The following is a 15,922-nucleotide window of genomic DNA, read 5'->3' on the forward strand; positions in this document are numbered from 1 at the left end:
CATCCATCCACAAAATATTGTTCAAATAGTCTTCTGCCTTGCCTAGGTGGTCTAGATTATGCAGACTAGACAGTATACAGGTAAGATCTTTGACTTTCTTCCTTCAATCTTGCCATGAACACCATTGTTAATGGTCCTCCTGATAGTGATGTCATGAGAGAGGCCTTTAGATTCCTTGGGGTCACCATGGGTTCCCTTGTGACCTCCCAGACTATTATATTCCTTGCTTTTGGATGATTTTTTTGGCTGACCTTTCCTGGGGATAGTAATAATGGTCTTAAATTTCCTCTATTTGTACTCAACGTGACAGGTGGACTTGTGGGGTTCAAGATCTTGTTTTGTAAACGTTTCCAGCTTGATGAGCATCAAGAAATCGTCTAAAGTCCACATGTATCTCCTTTGTTCATGCCATGATAAGCTTACATACCGTATTTTGTGGACTATAAGACACACCGGAAATTTTGGGGAGGAAAATAGGAAAAACATTTTTTCTAATAAAATGGGGGGGGGGGGGGGGGTCTGTCTTATAGTCCAAATTTATGATAGCTTATGATAGGGTACGGGTGCGGAGCTAGGTCACAGGAGGCAGGGTCACTGCTGCAGGAAGCCTGCGGAAGCAGCAGGAGTGGGGCGATGCTGCAAGCCCTGGGCTGGGAGGAGGGGTTGTCCCGGTGGTGAGTGACTGCGAGCACTGGCCTAAAACAAAATATTGGTGGTGAAGCAGGAGGGGAGTCCCCCCTCTTCCTATTGATTTCCTGGCAGTAGCTTAAGACCTCGGCTCATAATTTAGCAGACCTCTAAATCTGCACATGCGCCACCTTTTCCTGAAATCAACTACTGGGAAATCAGTGGGCAGAGTTGGTACTCCGCTACTGCCTCACCGCCAACATCTTGTTGAAGCCCAGGGCCCGCAGCCTTGCACCGATGGGACGAATTCACCTCCCAGCTTCCTGCAGCAGCGACATCTGTGTACTACTTGCACCAGGTCTCTGGAATGCTCTCCCCCAGATCATCAAGATTATTCCCAATGTCCACAATTTTAAATCATTGAATCAGGACAAATACATCCTCTTACTAATCTAACTTTTGAAGTTCTCCATCCCTACATTTTTCTTCCAGTCCTGTCTTCAACTTTTCCCCCACTCTACATGTACTCCGTAGCATTTTGAATATGTGCATATATAGATACTGGTTGGTGACTGGTTCATGTTTATTATAAAGGGTGGCTGGCTGTATAATATAGGAACTTTTTATCCTATTTCTTCATAAATTGTAACGTAGCGAGCAGGGCCCTCAACCCTTGTTTGTATTGTTGAATTATGTGTTACTCAGTAATGTCTGACAGGATCAGTACATTTAACAGGAAAAGTGCTGTCAAATATTTTAGAAGGATAAAAAAATAAAATAAATATATAATACATTTCTGATATACTCCCTATATACAAGGTTACAATTTCAAACATGATGAGGCCTCTAGACAAAATACAAATGAAATGTTCTCTATAGATACAGCTCTGACCGTCCCAGCACGACGAGACCTCTGGACTCCTTAATATATAGAACTCTATACAGATGCAGAATACAACCTTTGTATCATCCTGACTGGACGGTACAATATTATATATCTAGGATACATTAAAAAGTCAAAGATCACAAAACTGTCCAACTTAGGCTACTTTCACACTAGCGTCGTACTCGGCCCGTCGCAGTGCGTCGAGCCGACGTACCGACGCTAGCAGTGAATGCGCCGGACAACGGGGGCAGCGGATGCTGTTTTTCCACGCATCCGCTGCCCCATTGTGAGGTGCGGGGAGGTGGGAGCGGAGTTCTGGCCGCACATGCGCGGTCGGTAATGGCGGACACAGCGCAGCAAAAAACGTTACATGTAATGTTTTTTGCTGCCGGCGGTCCGCCACAACACAACCCCAACGTCGCACGACGGTTGCGACGTGTGTCAATGCGTCGCTAATGTTAGTCAATGGGGAAAAAACGCATCCCGCAGCTAACTTTGCAGGATGCGTTTTTTCGCCAAAACGACGCATTGCGATGTATGCAAAAAAACCCTAGTGTGAAAGTAGCCTTACCCCAACCATTGGGCACAATTATATCTGATTATGTCTGTTGTCAGGCAGAGGAAATGACAAAATAAAATACAGCAAGGTGATTTTACCTGTGTTCAAAGAACGATTCAGGAATAAATCAAATAAATCTTCAAGAAAAAAAAATAAAATACAGAAACCTGAGTGGAGCTTGGAGACTAATTTGTAGCTCCTTCACTGCAATGATTTCTGCTATATGCATATTTCATGAATAGTAACAGCCATCAAATGAGCTCCAAACTGCGGTTTACATTACCGAACGAACACTGCAGATCTTGGCCCAATAACAATAGAATAATTAACACCATATCATTTATATGCTTATTACGGATATTCACAAAGCGTACATAGAGACACAACACGGAGCCGAGGGGTTACAATAAAGGTTTCTCTAATTCAAAATATTAGTTTTGTGTTAGTATAATAAAAGAGGATAATACGTTAACTCGCTCGTCCTTGTGGGTACTGTTAGATGTTCATACCGCTGTTGGGGGCTTTATTCGTAGTTTATCGGCACTCCCATAAAAAGTCATGCTATTCTTGCCATAAGTATGATGGAAACTAGTACAATATTCCCAACAGACCTCAATATCTGTCAGTGTGAGCTGAAGCCGTCACTTTGCTCCTGGTAGTCGGTGCAGACGTTTTGGATTGAATGACAGCTTGCCTGAGTATGCCTCTGAAGACACAATCAGTCTGCTGAGCAGGCACTGTGATATAGCAGGGGCCGACACCTCTGCTAGTGAAGTACTGCTATCTGCATTTCAAAACAAAGGGGTTATGTAATATAATCTGTGTAAGGCTATTGGTTTAGAATACTGGCCGGAATTTGCACAACAAACACAGTGGGTGGCATGTAATCAGAGTAAAAGGGGGCATGGAGGACAGAAGAGTTTCAATGGAGATTCGAGGGGGTGTGATAACTGTTGGCTCACAGGCCAATGCAATGCATGATGGAACTTGTAGTCTTAGAGCAAAGCAAGAATGGGGACAGGATAACATCTTTAAGGATAATTCACGTCAGTACCAGTCAGGACATGTCTCTACATACCAGATCTTCACACCTAATGAAAATCAAGCCATCAATTCATTTAAAAATAATAAAATAATTCTCATCAAACCTGTTGACAAACAAAGCACTATCGTAGTTTTGTAACACACTCGATACCTCAGGGAGATTTATCATCAACTGTTAGAAACTACCACTTACAGATAGATCTTACTCAAAGTATCCTCAATAAAATCAGTCTGGTTCTCTCTAAATACCGGAGACTCAAAATCATTGACCAGTAACTTTTCTCACTAACCCACACCCAGTGATATCGGTATTTCACATCTTGCCTAAAATACACAAATCTCTTGACAACCCACCTGGTCACCTAATTTTCGCCTCAACAGATTCCATCTAGTCCCCTGTATCTATGTATTTAGAAAAAATATTCCCCCCAGTTATAAGTACCATGGGTTCTACAGTGAAAACAAGTAATCACCTATCCTATGGCCATGTTCACTATTTGTAAGCTAAAACCAGGAGTGGGTGATAAATACAGAAGTGGTGACGTGTTTCTATTATACTTTTCCTCCGATACTGAGGTAAAATACTGATCAAATACTGAACGTGTGGACGTGGCCAAAGGATAAGTGATAAGTAATTGAATTGTATGGGGTCCGACAGCTGGGAACTGGCTGATCGTCAGAATGTGACATTTTTATCCCCAAGCACTGATCCACTCATTTCCCAAGTGGCTACAGAGCGTTTTGCTTGGATTTATCTGGAAGCCCCAAAGAGGGTGAATGGGCTGCCATCAGACATCCGACCTGTGACTCCATTTTAAAATGGGGATAAAATAAAAGTGGCCTGTCAGGGATAAAAGTTCCCCATTCTTCCGAATGGTGCAGTTTCCAATGGTCGGATTCCACCGATTAATAAGTTATCATCGATCCTGTGGATTGTTGATAACTTTTTTTCACTGAAGAACCCTTTTAATACAAGCTACCATAATTGCACGGTAGACGTGTAATTTACAGTCAACGCTCCACTATAACGGGGATAACGGCTAACAGGTATTTGCACATAGTTGTGGTGTGTTTTCCCCTAGAGTCAATTCCTCCGGTGGGCCACTACAGTCCGACCCTGGTGCCATGTATCTCTATACACGAACCTGTAATACATGCAATGAATATATATTTGAAACCAGGACCTGTAAAATGGGGAATAAAGCTTTGATTTTCACACACAGTGAACTAAGCTCAAACACGAACTGGTTAATTCATATTCCCTGTTGAAAGAGCTGCGACGTGCTGGGTTTTAAGCATGCAAATGCTCACAGCTCAAGAGCGAACACAGACCAACTGCACTAATTAGTGAGAAACATGCCTCAAAAGGCCACCAAACCCACAGCGCACCCACAATGGCCAAATTAGTGTCACTCATAAGCAGTAACAAGTTAAATTTATGCGCGAGAGGTTTATATAAAGCCATAAAAGCCGAGGTTCCAACAAACGGCGTCCTTCCTGTTTTCCTTTACATCCTCATCTCCCACAGTCCCCTGCATTCAGCGGTGTTGGCTGCCATGGTAACAGAGGTGACAGGCTTGGGGCCTGGTGTAAACACGAACCCTCGCCAAGTGGCGCCATGAGCTGGTGCGCTCTGGTTGTTAGATCTTAAAAAGGCCTCAGTAAAGGCTAAGTCATTTACTAACGCTGCCATTTTATTGTGACCTAGTTTTGCAATAAGTTGACAGTGGGGGTTGTTACATGTATAAGACACATGCCGCTCACACGTCGCACTCCTGCGCTGCACATATGTTGTTTCCTGACACACAACAGCTTTCTAGTACAAGACTCGAAAGGTGACTAATACAAGGATGCCAGCTGCCTGGAGAAAAATGTGAATGGCTCATTTTCCTCGCCTACAAACTCTGCAGCATGATCAAAAGGGACGCAAATGCTAAAAATATATTCGGATAAGGAAGCGTAAAAGTGTAAGGCCAGGTTCACACCTGTATGTCTGCAGACCGATGACGCATGTGTCAGACGTATATATCAAAAACGTATGCTAGCGGTAGCCGTACATCACAATACATCTATATTTAAGAAATTAGGTCATTTACATCTACAGACTTTTTTCTTATTTCTTTCTCTAATGGCACAGACATATTGAAATGTACTGCTATATGTTTAAATATGTGAAAAATACGTCTTTCATGTTTGTTTTTGGGAACCAAAAAAACATGGTAAACTTATTTGTACACCCAAAAAATATGCAATGACACATAAATCTAACAAAACGAAGTAAAAAACTTTTTTTTCTTTTAACTACGTCTTGCCTATTTTAGTCTATGGATCTGCTGCCTTGTATAACTGAATGCATTTCCTTGTAATTCAGGCGTGTGTAATTATTATATATATATATATATATTACACACACACACGCTGTATATATATATATATATATACACAATACAGACCATAAGTTTGGACACACCTTCTCATTTAAAGATTTTTCGGTATTTTCATGACTATGAAAATTGTACATTCACTCTGAAGGCATCAAAACTATGAATTAACACATGTGGAATTATATATTGAACAAAAAAGTGTGAAACAACTGAAATTATGTCTTATATTCTAGGTTCTTCAAAGTAGCCACCTTTTGCTTTGATGACTGCTTTGCACACTCTTGGCATTCTCTTCATGAGCTTCCAGAGGTAGTCACCGGGAATGGTTTTCACTTCACAGGTGTGCCCTGTCAGGTTTAATAAGTGGGATTTCTTTCCTAATAAATAGGTTTGGGACCATCAGTTGTGTTGTGCAGAAGTCTGGTGGATACACAGCTGATAGTCATACTGAACAGACTGTTAGAATTTGTATTATGGCAAGAAAAAAGCAGCTAAGTAAAGAAAAACGAGTGGCCATCATTACTTTAAGAAATGAAGGTCAGTCAGTCTGAAAAATTGGGAAAGCTTTGAAAGTGTCCCCAAGTGCAGTGGAAAAACCATCAAGCACTACAAAGAAACTGGCTCACATGAGGACCGGCCCAGGAAAGGAAGACCAAGAGTCACCTCTGCTTCTGAGGATAAGTTTATCCGAGTCACCAGCCTCAGAAGTCGCAGGTTAACAGCAGCTCAGATTAGAGACCAAGTCAATGCCATAACAGAGTTCTAGCAGCAGACACATCTCTACAACAACTGTTAAGAGGAGGCTTTGTGCAGCAGACCTTCATGGTAAAATAGCTGCTAGGAAACCACTGCTAAGGATAGGCAACAAGCAGAAGAGACTTGTTTGGGCTAAAGAACACAAGGAATGGACATTAGACCAGTGGAAATCTGTTCTCTGGTCTGATGAGTCCAAATTTGAGATCTTTGGTTCCAACTACCGTGTCTTTGTGCGACGCAGAAAAGGTGAACGGATGGACTCTACATGCCTGGTTCCCACCGTGAAGCATGGAGGAGGAAGTGTGATGGTGTGGGGGTGCTTTGCTGGTGACACTGTTGGGGATTCATTCAATTCATTCAAAATAGAAGGCATACTGAACCAGCATGTCTACCACAGCATCTTGCAGCGGCATGCTATTCCATCCTGTTTGCGTTTAGATGGACCATCATTTATTATTCAACAGGACAATGATCCCAAACACACCTCCAGGCTTTTTAAGGGCTATTTGATCAAGAAGGAGAGTGATGGGGTGCTACGCCAGATGACCTGGCCTCCACAGTCACCAGACCTGAACCCAATCGAGATGGTTTGGGGTGAGCTGGACCACAGAGTGAAGGCAAAAGGGCCAACAAGCGCTAAGCATCTCTGGGAACTCCTTCAAGATTGTTGGAAGACCATTCCCGGTGACTACCTCTTGAAGCTCATCAAGAGAATGCCAAGAGTGTGCAAAGCAGTCATCAAAGCAAAAGGTGGCTACTTTGAAGAACCTAGAATATAAGACATCATTTCAGTTGTTTCACACTTTTTTGTTCAGTATATAATTCCACATGTGATCATTCATAGTTTTGAAGCCTTCTCTGTGAATGGACAATTTCCATAGTCATGAAAATACAGAAAAATCTTTAAATGAGAAGGTGTGTCCAAACTTTTGGTCTGTACTGTGTGTATATTTATATATATATATATATCCAGCAAAGTGCAGTACAGAAATGTGAATCGAGGCTAATAAAAACAACATAGAACAAGCAACACAATGTAAGAGGAAACCCAAAAAAACTTGGAATAGACAACACCACCTCAGAGTATACGTATTCCTTATCACCCCTCTGTAAAGCTCCCTGAATAATTCCCATCCTATACTCGATTGGCCATTTCTATAGAAGGTTAAGCCATAAATGTCTAATAGAAGTGAATAGCAACTATGAAGAATTGGGGCCCGCAATACGTGCGAAGTCAGCTGAGATGAGCGACGTCCAGGAGGAGAATAAATGGAGAATTAGGCACCCACAGCACATGGTCACTATGCTATCATTCACAGCCCAGAAGGCCCTAATTCATCGGCTGAAAGACCCCTGTTCTCCACATAGGTGGGACTCGCCTGCGGATATGCTATGTCCAAAGTGTGAGGAGCCTTTCAGTGACTAATTCACAGGCACAGATTATATTCACCAGCAACAAATAAGGGAATGTTTATAGGGGTAGTCCACGACTCGCACAGTCTCAATCACTAGGTTTCCACCTTATAATAATAATACTAGCTATAATCCCCTCTGATGCTGTTAAAGAGGTGTCACCACTGTGTCTCCCGGGGCTTGCGTGACACAGCGATCAGCGGCCACTTCACTCTCCCCTCATTGGGGCGTAACTGACATCCAGAAGACGTCAGATCGGCTCCTGCTCTCTCACTTCCTCCAGATGTCTAAACTGTCTGAAAGATTGGGAGAGTGAAGAGGCCGGCGATCGGCTGCAGGGCTCACATGACATAATGTGAATAAGGTGAACCAGTGCAGACACAGCTGGAACAGCGCCCACACCAGAGAGGAGCAGGGCTGTGGAGTCGGTAAGCCAAACCTCCGACTACTCAATTTCCATGACACCGACTCCACAGCCCTGGAGGGGAGTATAGCGGCAATTATATAAGAGGGAAACAGTGATTGAGGAGGGCTGGTCCCAGTAGTGGACAGCCCATTAAAGAGTTTGACTGCCGAATCGGACTGCTCAGAGTTTGTTTCTAGTCTGTAACCATGGAGACAGGTCTGCACAGCCAATGTAATCACGAACAATAGAGCATTTACTCGACTTTTCTATTGAGAGTGTAAGCCCCAAATGTTGCTCAGAGTATCTCATCATTGGGACGTTACAACTAACCCATCTAATATGTCACCACTGATAAAATAATTTAAGACATTTCACAATGTAACAGCAATATCCTTTTAAGAGTAAACGAACAAACTGAGGGCAAAGACTCAAGAAATTTTGCAGAATGAAAGCACAATATCGGAGATTGCTATAAGGTTTGTTTGCTTTCACTGAAGAATTACTAATGTAAATGACATTTTCATGCGCCATAAAATGCATTATGTGCTATAAGGCCGCAGTTTGGGGCTCCACTATCGTATTGCCGCTTTGCATCCTTCTAGCTACATCGATTGAAAGTAATGAATGTTCACTGCATGCAACATTAGGTGATGCAGCCTGGAAGACAGATAAACCCTGTAACAGCCATCAGCTGTGCAGCCAACACGAGCATGTAAATCAGCACCGAGCTCCCATTATTACCTAATGGTGGTGATGAGGACAATAATTACAACAGAGGATTTTTCTACTTTATGATGCTTACAGCCACCATACTATCACTATGATGTCTGCAATCCGTCGGTATGAAGGAATGGGTGGCCCGAATGTGCCTGGGTGTGCAGAGCAGATTGTTCCTAACAGTGAAAAGCGGTAGGTCTGAGCTCCATGGATGCAACACTACTCGGAAAGTATGGCTAATCTCCTTTGAGAACAAAGGATTAGGCATGTTGAAATCCAACATGCCCTACCCTTCTTCCCTGTCATATGTGAAGATAAGGGAGAGCTGGGACATCACCATCCACATTAGGCAGGCAATCCCCTACAGGAGCAAGTGGCACAAGAGCAGATAACGGATTAAGGCTGCCTGGCCCACATGTGCTTAACCAGCACTTACTGTACCTTTAAATCACCTGTGGCCCCATCACAATGTGCCCTAACAGGTTTTAGGAGAGGGCCGCCCTGCTGCAGCCTGTTCTCACGTAGCTGTACCTTCAAATCTGATCCAACAAAATCTGTAGTAAGCGTGAATGCAGCAGCATGCTGTGCACATCTGAAGAATGAGGAGGTACAGAGATGGCAGAGAGGAGTGATGTACTGCACGAGGGAGCTGTATAAGAGGGGCTGTGGAGCAATATACTAGAGATAAGGCTGTGTATAGGTGGGCTGAGGAGCAATAGGGCTGTGTGTGTGTGTATATATATATATATATATATATATATATTATACAATGCAGATGGAAGCTGTGTACAGAGGGGCTGAAAAATGTTGGGGCTCTATATAGGGAGGCTAAGGAGCGATGTAATGCAGGAGGGGGTTGGGAAGAGATGTCCAAAAAATGTAATTAAATTAAATTATCCACTATTCATGCAATACTGGAAAAATTGTTGATCGGTGGCGATTTGACCATTGGGACCCCCAGAATTCTAAAAGTAGGGTTCTAGGAACGGGATAATGGATCTCTGCAGCTCCATCCTGAATGTAGTGGAGGTAATCATTAGAGGTTCATTTTCCATGGCAGTCATGGAAATAGCTGCGCACGGTACTTGGCAGTGCCATAGATAATGCATGGAGTGGAGGTCACGTATGTGGAGCACCGATACTCAGGACAGGGTTTTGGAGCCCCACCAGCAGTTGGACCCCCAACGGCTTCATGAGACCCAAGCCTGAAGATGGACTTTGCCATCCATGGGCCAGTGCTTTAGGCTTGCTCACCAATCTAAAAATTGCCATCTCTCCCTTGATCCTCTCCCAACCCAGAATGATCACATTTGGTTGCTTAGTGGTTAGCACTCTTGCTTCTCAGCGCTGGGGTCCTGGTTTCAAATCCTGCCATGGACAACATCTGCATGGAGGTCATATGCTCTCCCCATGTTTGCGTGAGTTTCCTCCGGGTTCTTACGGGTCCTTTCACTTCAAAGGCATATGATAACGAATTGAGATTATGAGTGCCACTGGAGACAATGATACAATGCTCCAAATATGTTGATGCGATAAGATTGCAAATTGATAAGTATGACGTGCTATAAACACTATAAATGTTCCCTTCTGCAGAGGAGCTGAGAAAATGTCTTTAATCCAACATGCCTGATCCTCTTTTCCTATGATTTCTGTAGACGAGGGAGAATCCGGGCACCACCATACACATTAGATTGTTGGCCAAAGGATCATGTCATGTGTATGGCCAAAAATTTCCCTTCCTTGGAGGACCTTAAAAAAAAAATTATTCTAAAAGGTATTGTACAGTCATATGAAAAAGTTTGGGCACCCCTATTAATCTTAAGCTTAATGTTTTATAAAAATTGTTTTTTTTGTAACAGCTATTTCAGTTTCATATATCTAATAACTGTTGGACACAGTAATGTTTCTGCCTTGAAATGAGGTTTATTGTACTAACAGAAAATGTGCAATCTGCATTCAAACAAAATTTGACAGGTGCATAAGTATGGGCACCCTTATCATTTTCTTGTTTTAAATACTCCTACCTACTTTTTACTGACTTACTAAAGCACTTTTTTTGGTTTTGTAACCTCATTGAGCTTTGAACTTCATAGCCAGGTGTATGCAATCATGAGAAAAGCTACTTAAAGTGGCCACTTGCAAGTTGTTCTCCTGTTTGAATCTCCTCTGAAGAGTGGCATCATGGGCTACTCAAAACAACTGTCAAATGATCTGAAAACAAAGATTATTCAACACAGTTGTTCAGGGGAAGGATACAAAAAGCTGTCTCAGAGATTTAACCTGTCAATTTCCACTGTGAGGAACATAGTAAGAAAATGGAAGAACACAGGTACAGTTCTTGTTAAGGCCAGAAGTGGCAGGCCAAGAAAAACATCAGAAAGGCAGAGAAGAAGAATGGTGAGATCAGTCAAGGACAATTCTCAGACCACCTCCAGAGAGCTGCAGCATCAACTTGCTGCAGATGGTGTCACTGTGCATCGGTCAACTATACAACGCACTTTGCACAAGGAGAAGCTGTATGGGAGAGTGATGCGAAAGAAGCTGTTTCTGCAAGCACGCCACAAACAGAGTCGGCTGAGGTATGCAAAAGCACATTTGGAGAAGCCAATTTCTTTTTGGAAGAAGGTCCTGTGGACTGATGAAACCAAGATTGAGTTGTTTGGTCATACAAAAAGGCGTTATGCATGGTGGCAAAAAAACACAGTGCGTTGTATAGTTGACCGATGCACAGTGACACCATCTGCAGCAAGTTGATGCTGCAGCTCTCTGGAGGTGGTCTGAGGATTGTCCTTGACTGATCTCACCATTCTTCTTCTCTGCCTTTCTGATGTTTTGCTTGGCCTGCCACTTCTGGCCTTAACAAGAACTGTACCTGTGTTCTTCCATTTCCTTACTATGTTCCTCACAGTGGAAATTGACAGGTTAAATCTCTGAGACAGCTTTTTGTATCCTTCCCCTGAACAACTATGTTGAATAATCTTTGTTTTCAGATCATTTGACAGTTGTTTTGAGGAGCCCATGATGCCACTCTCCAGAGGAGATTCAGGAGAACAACTTCAAAGTGGCCACTTTAAGTAGCTTTTCTCATGATCGCATACACCTGGCTATGAAGCTCAAAGCTCAATGAGGTTACAAAACCAAACAAAAGTGCTTTAGTAAGTCAGTAAAAAGTAGGTAGGAGTATTTAAAACAAGAAAATGATAAGGGTGCCCATACTTATGCACCTGTCCAATTTTGTTTGAATGCAGATTGCACATTTTCTGTTGGTACAATAAACCTCATTTCAAGGCAGAGACATTACTGTGTCCAACAGTTAATAGATATATGAAACTGAAATAGCTGTTGCAAAAAAAACAATTTTTATAAAACATTAAGCTTAAGATTAATAGGGGTGCCCAAACTTTTTCATATAACTGTATTATAGGTATTCTCCCCTACTATACTTTACTACATTACCAAGATACATGATCAGCAGCCTGCTTACATGGCAAGGTAATCGTAAAACAAGAATATTTAATGACACTCAATTATTAAACTGTCGGACCCCTGTTGCTATTCCATCCTAATGCCAGCATCCCTGCTGGTCTCCTGGTGGGTGGCATTGCGTGGCAACTGATGGGCTCCAGTCCCCTTCTGAGTAGGAAAAGCTAAGAAGCTGGCTCAGATAGACAACGCCGCTCCACCAGAAGGAGAAGCTAGGAGAAAGGGACACCTATCAGCATGAAGGAGCAGTAGGGGTCCAATAGATGGCAAATATTTTTTTTTTTTCAATTTTTGGGAAATTTTATGCAACGAAACATCAAGGAGAAGGACAGAGGGGGGAAATAAAGTCCTCTGCTGCCAGTCTCATGACCATCACCAAATGTAGCCAGTGCCACTGTCCATGTAACTGGAAACCTGCTAAATATTTTTATAAACGCCCAGCAAGAGGTGCTCTGCCCAGATGGACAAGGCCAAGTCTTCTCATTTTGGTATGTAGTCACTAATCTGGGTAATGATAAAGTCCCACCATTACTCCTGCACCTTGATCTGCTTCTTGAAGACGGGCACCAGGGCACAGTGCTGAACGAAGGAATAAAAAGGTGAATATAGTTTTTTTTTTACAATAATGGGATGATTCAGGAGCAGCCAGAAAACGCATGACTGACTGATAATTTTATAGAAGATGATGTGAGCCGCTGCGGTGCACCGCATAGCTCCTGTCATTGCACTTTGTCATCCAATTTTAACAAGAAAGTCGTTTCATCCTTTTTAGAAATTGCTTCTAGTAAATTTTGAGAATTACTTAAATCCTATATAAAGGATTAAATGATTTTGCAATGAAATTCTGCGGGGTGTTAATAAAACCTACTCGGAATAAGGACTCTATAAAACATGCTTAATTTTATTTCGCTGCAGTGTTCGCTGAAATGGGGCATAATTAGTCAAATCTTTTAAGCGATGATTATAAAGCTCTCTATATTTGTTCCGCGGGTGTTTTTCGTTGTTCCCTAGGGACTGGGATGTGCTATTTCTATCAGTGATATTTTATTTCATAAATGACGTGAGCACACAGCAGGCCCACATGTCACCATCCGGAGAGCTGTGAATGCTTGGTAGGAAGACACTGACAAATAAAATCGGAATGGGTTCTCAGCTGGAATTGGACTACAAATCCCAGTGTAACTCTTTTATAGACCAAGTGGTTGAAAAAAATCTGTCATTATAATAGAACTGGGAACAATTCAGTAAAATAAACGGATTATTACTATATTCTCTCAAATGCAGCCTTAGTAGTTTCTCCAATATTGCAGATTGTGGCCAATGTAAAGTATTCTGTCTCAGCAGCACATTCCAAAGAGGAAGACCACATGACTGTTAAGGGACCGTGGTAACATGAGGAACAGAAGATGATTTGCTTCTCCCCTTTCCTGACACAGTGCCGCTAGGTCAACACTCAGATGGATTGCTGAGCAAAACAATATCTGCTCATGGAAGATGGAGCTACTTGTCATACTGCTTAAATGACCCAAGACAGGCAGGCAGGCAAAGTGTCACGGGTTTAATGTGACAAAGAGAAGCCAGAAGACCACAGTGTCTGATTTCTCCTACTCCTGCACTGATTAGAAACACTTCCCCTTCATATGCAAGTTTCTTTTAGCAATGCAGAGGTTATTTGGCTCAGTTGAGAGCTCCTGGAAGCTTTCCTGAGTTAATGTTCACTGTTAGCCACTCCAATCTCCTATATAATCTGGACTCTGGCTAGCACTCATTGTCAGAGTAGCTTATGCTGCATGGATGGAGGTTGTTGTTGGTTATCATTGGAGAAGGCCTTTGGTGGATTTATCTGTGACTGTTGCTAATTTTTGAGTCTGTGATCATTCCCTTTCTTCTCCTACTTTGGTTTAACCCCATTCTCCACTCCCTGGTGCATTACTCTATTGTATGGGTGAGTATATTTGTATGTTTCATATTTTTTGTTACCCCTGCTCGTATTACTTTGTTAGTCTGGTTGGTGTACTACGGTATACTACTACTCCCCTCTTCCCTGGGTGGGGGAGGGGTACAGACTGAGGGCGGATTCAGCAGCTAAGGCAATGCACATGGCCCCGGTGTCTTTACCGTCAGAAGTAATCTGGGGTACAGGGCAAGCTAGGGCACCCCTTGCGTTAGGGACAGGGAAGGAGCCCCTGGTACTGGGACACCCGACAACAGAGTCGTGACACAAAGAAAGGCATCTCTAAGTTACTTAAATTTTATACTGTGTGTCTGGGCTAAGTTTGTGTGTGCAGGGAGACAAACCAGTTTGGGTAGAATACTTTTTTTCAGAGTATCGAGTGGGTCAAGTTCTAAAAGGTGTAGGTAAGAAAACTCAATGGTTCCATGCTTGACCTTTAAAGAGGACCTGTCACTTGCTAATAAAATATTGAGATAAAATACCTTGCAAAAATCCCTCAGTTCCCCTGATTTTGCCACTTTTGTTCTTGACGCTGTGCTGTGTTGAACCACTGCAGAGAAATTTACATTTGCTTTTGGAGAGCACTATGTGAAATCTCTGCTTGCAGTCAAATTAGGTGTTTTTTACAATCTTCATCATGGATGCGAGCTTTCACCTCCTTCGCTTCTAGATGCTCCCAATCACAGCTCAGCAGCTGATCTATCAGTCTTAAATGCTGCACAGCTGTGATTGGCAGCATCTGGGAGGGCAGAGTAATCGCGCACGGCCTCCAAGAAAATGCTGAAGAAACGCCCAGTTGAACTTCGAACAGTTGGCCATTCACATATTGAGCTTCAAAAGCAACAAATGTGAATTTCTCTGCAATGGAGCAGCAAAAAACTGAAAAAAGTGGCAAAACCAGGGGAGCTCAGGAACTTTTACAAGGTGTTAAGTCCATTTTTTTTTAGTAAGTGACAGGCCCTCTGTATAATAATAAAAAAAACAAATCACGCTATGTGGGGTGGTGGGTAAGAGCTAATTGGCTTATGGACCTCCACCCCAGTACCCAACTACCGACTGTGTCAAGTTACGATGATCCGGCCACACCGCCGCGAGAAAATGCAGACTAAACAATTACAGCCTGTACCCTCCATCACTATGTGGATGAAGCAGAGTGTACAATTACTCTTTGCTACCCTACTCTGAAACACAAAAAAATAAAAATGGCTAATGCCAACCTAAGGCAGATAGGCCAGACCTTGCCTACTGACACCACAAAAAATTGGAAGAGCCTGATGCAAGCAGGCAAGGTATAGTCTGCAGGGGAGGGGCCAATTTTCAATTAGATGTATTAATAGTGTCAGCCTCCAGGTGGCAGCAGACTATCCCATGGTTTCTGTGTCCCTCGTTTCTGTGTCCCCCAATGAGACAAATGAGAAAGTAAAATAAAATGGCCACTCACTAATCACAGAACACCGCATGTTGTAACAGAATAGCGAAAAGGGATGATATTTTGGAAATATCCACTTCTTATAGGCTCATCAATAACCTTACAAATGATGAAAAGTAAAAATAGACACAAGAGTGTCCCGCTACAACAATAAGTACTATTACATAAAAATATTAAAAAAATAAACACTTTTCATTGCTCCGATTCTCGCCTGGTCTCAAGTATGTCATCACACCTCAATTTCCAAAAGGTCTGAATAAGCCT

The 15,922-nt window shown here is 42.6% G+C and overlaps 1 protein-coding gene across 2 annotated transcripts in view; it reads right to left on the reverse strand.

The window, feature by feature from the left end:
* The window catches only part of MGAT4B (alpha-1,3-mannosyl-glycoprotein 4-beta-N-acetylglucosaminyltransferase B), a 381,341-nt gene that overhangs the window by 128,337 nt on the left and 237,082 nt on the right, over positions 1-15,922 (reverse strand). The gene's annotated exons all lie outside the window — the stretch shown is intronic.

Source organism: Ranitomeya variabilis, chromosome 5, assembly GCF_051348905.1.
Source record: "Ranitomeya variabilis isolate aRanVar5 chromosome 5, aRanVar5.hap1, whole genome shotgun sequence".
Classification (NCBI taxonomy): domain Eukaryota; kingdom Metazoa; phylum Chordata; class Amphibia; order Anura; family Dendrobatidae; genus Ranitomeya; species Ranitomeya variabilis.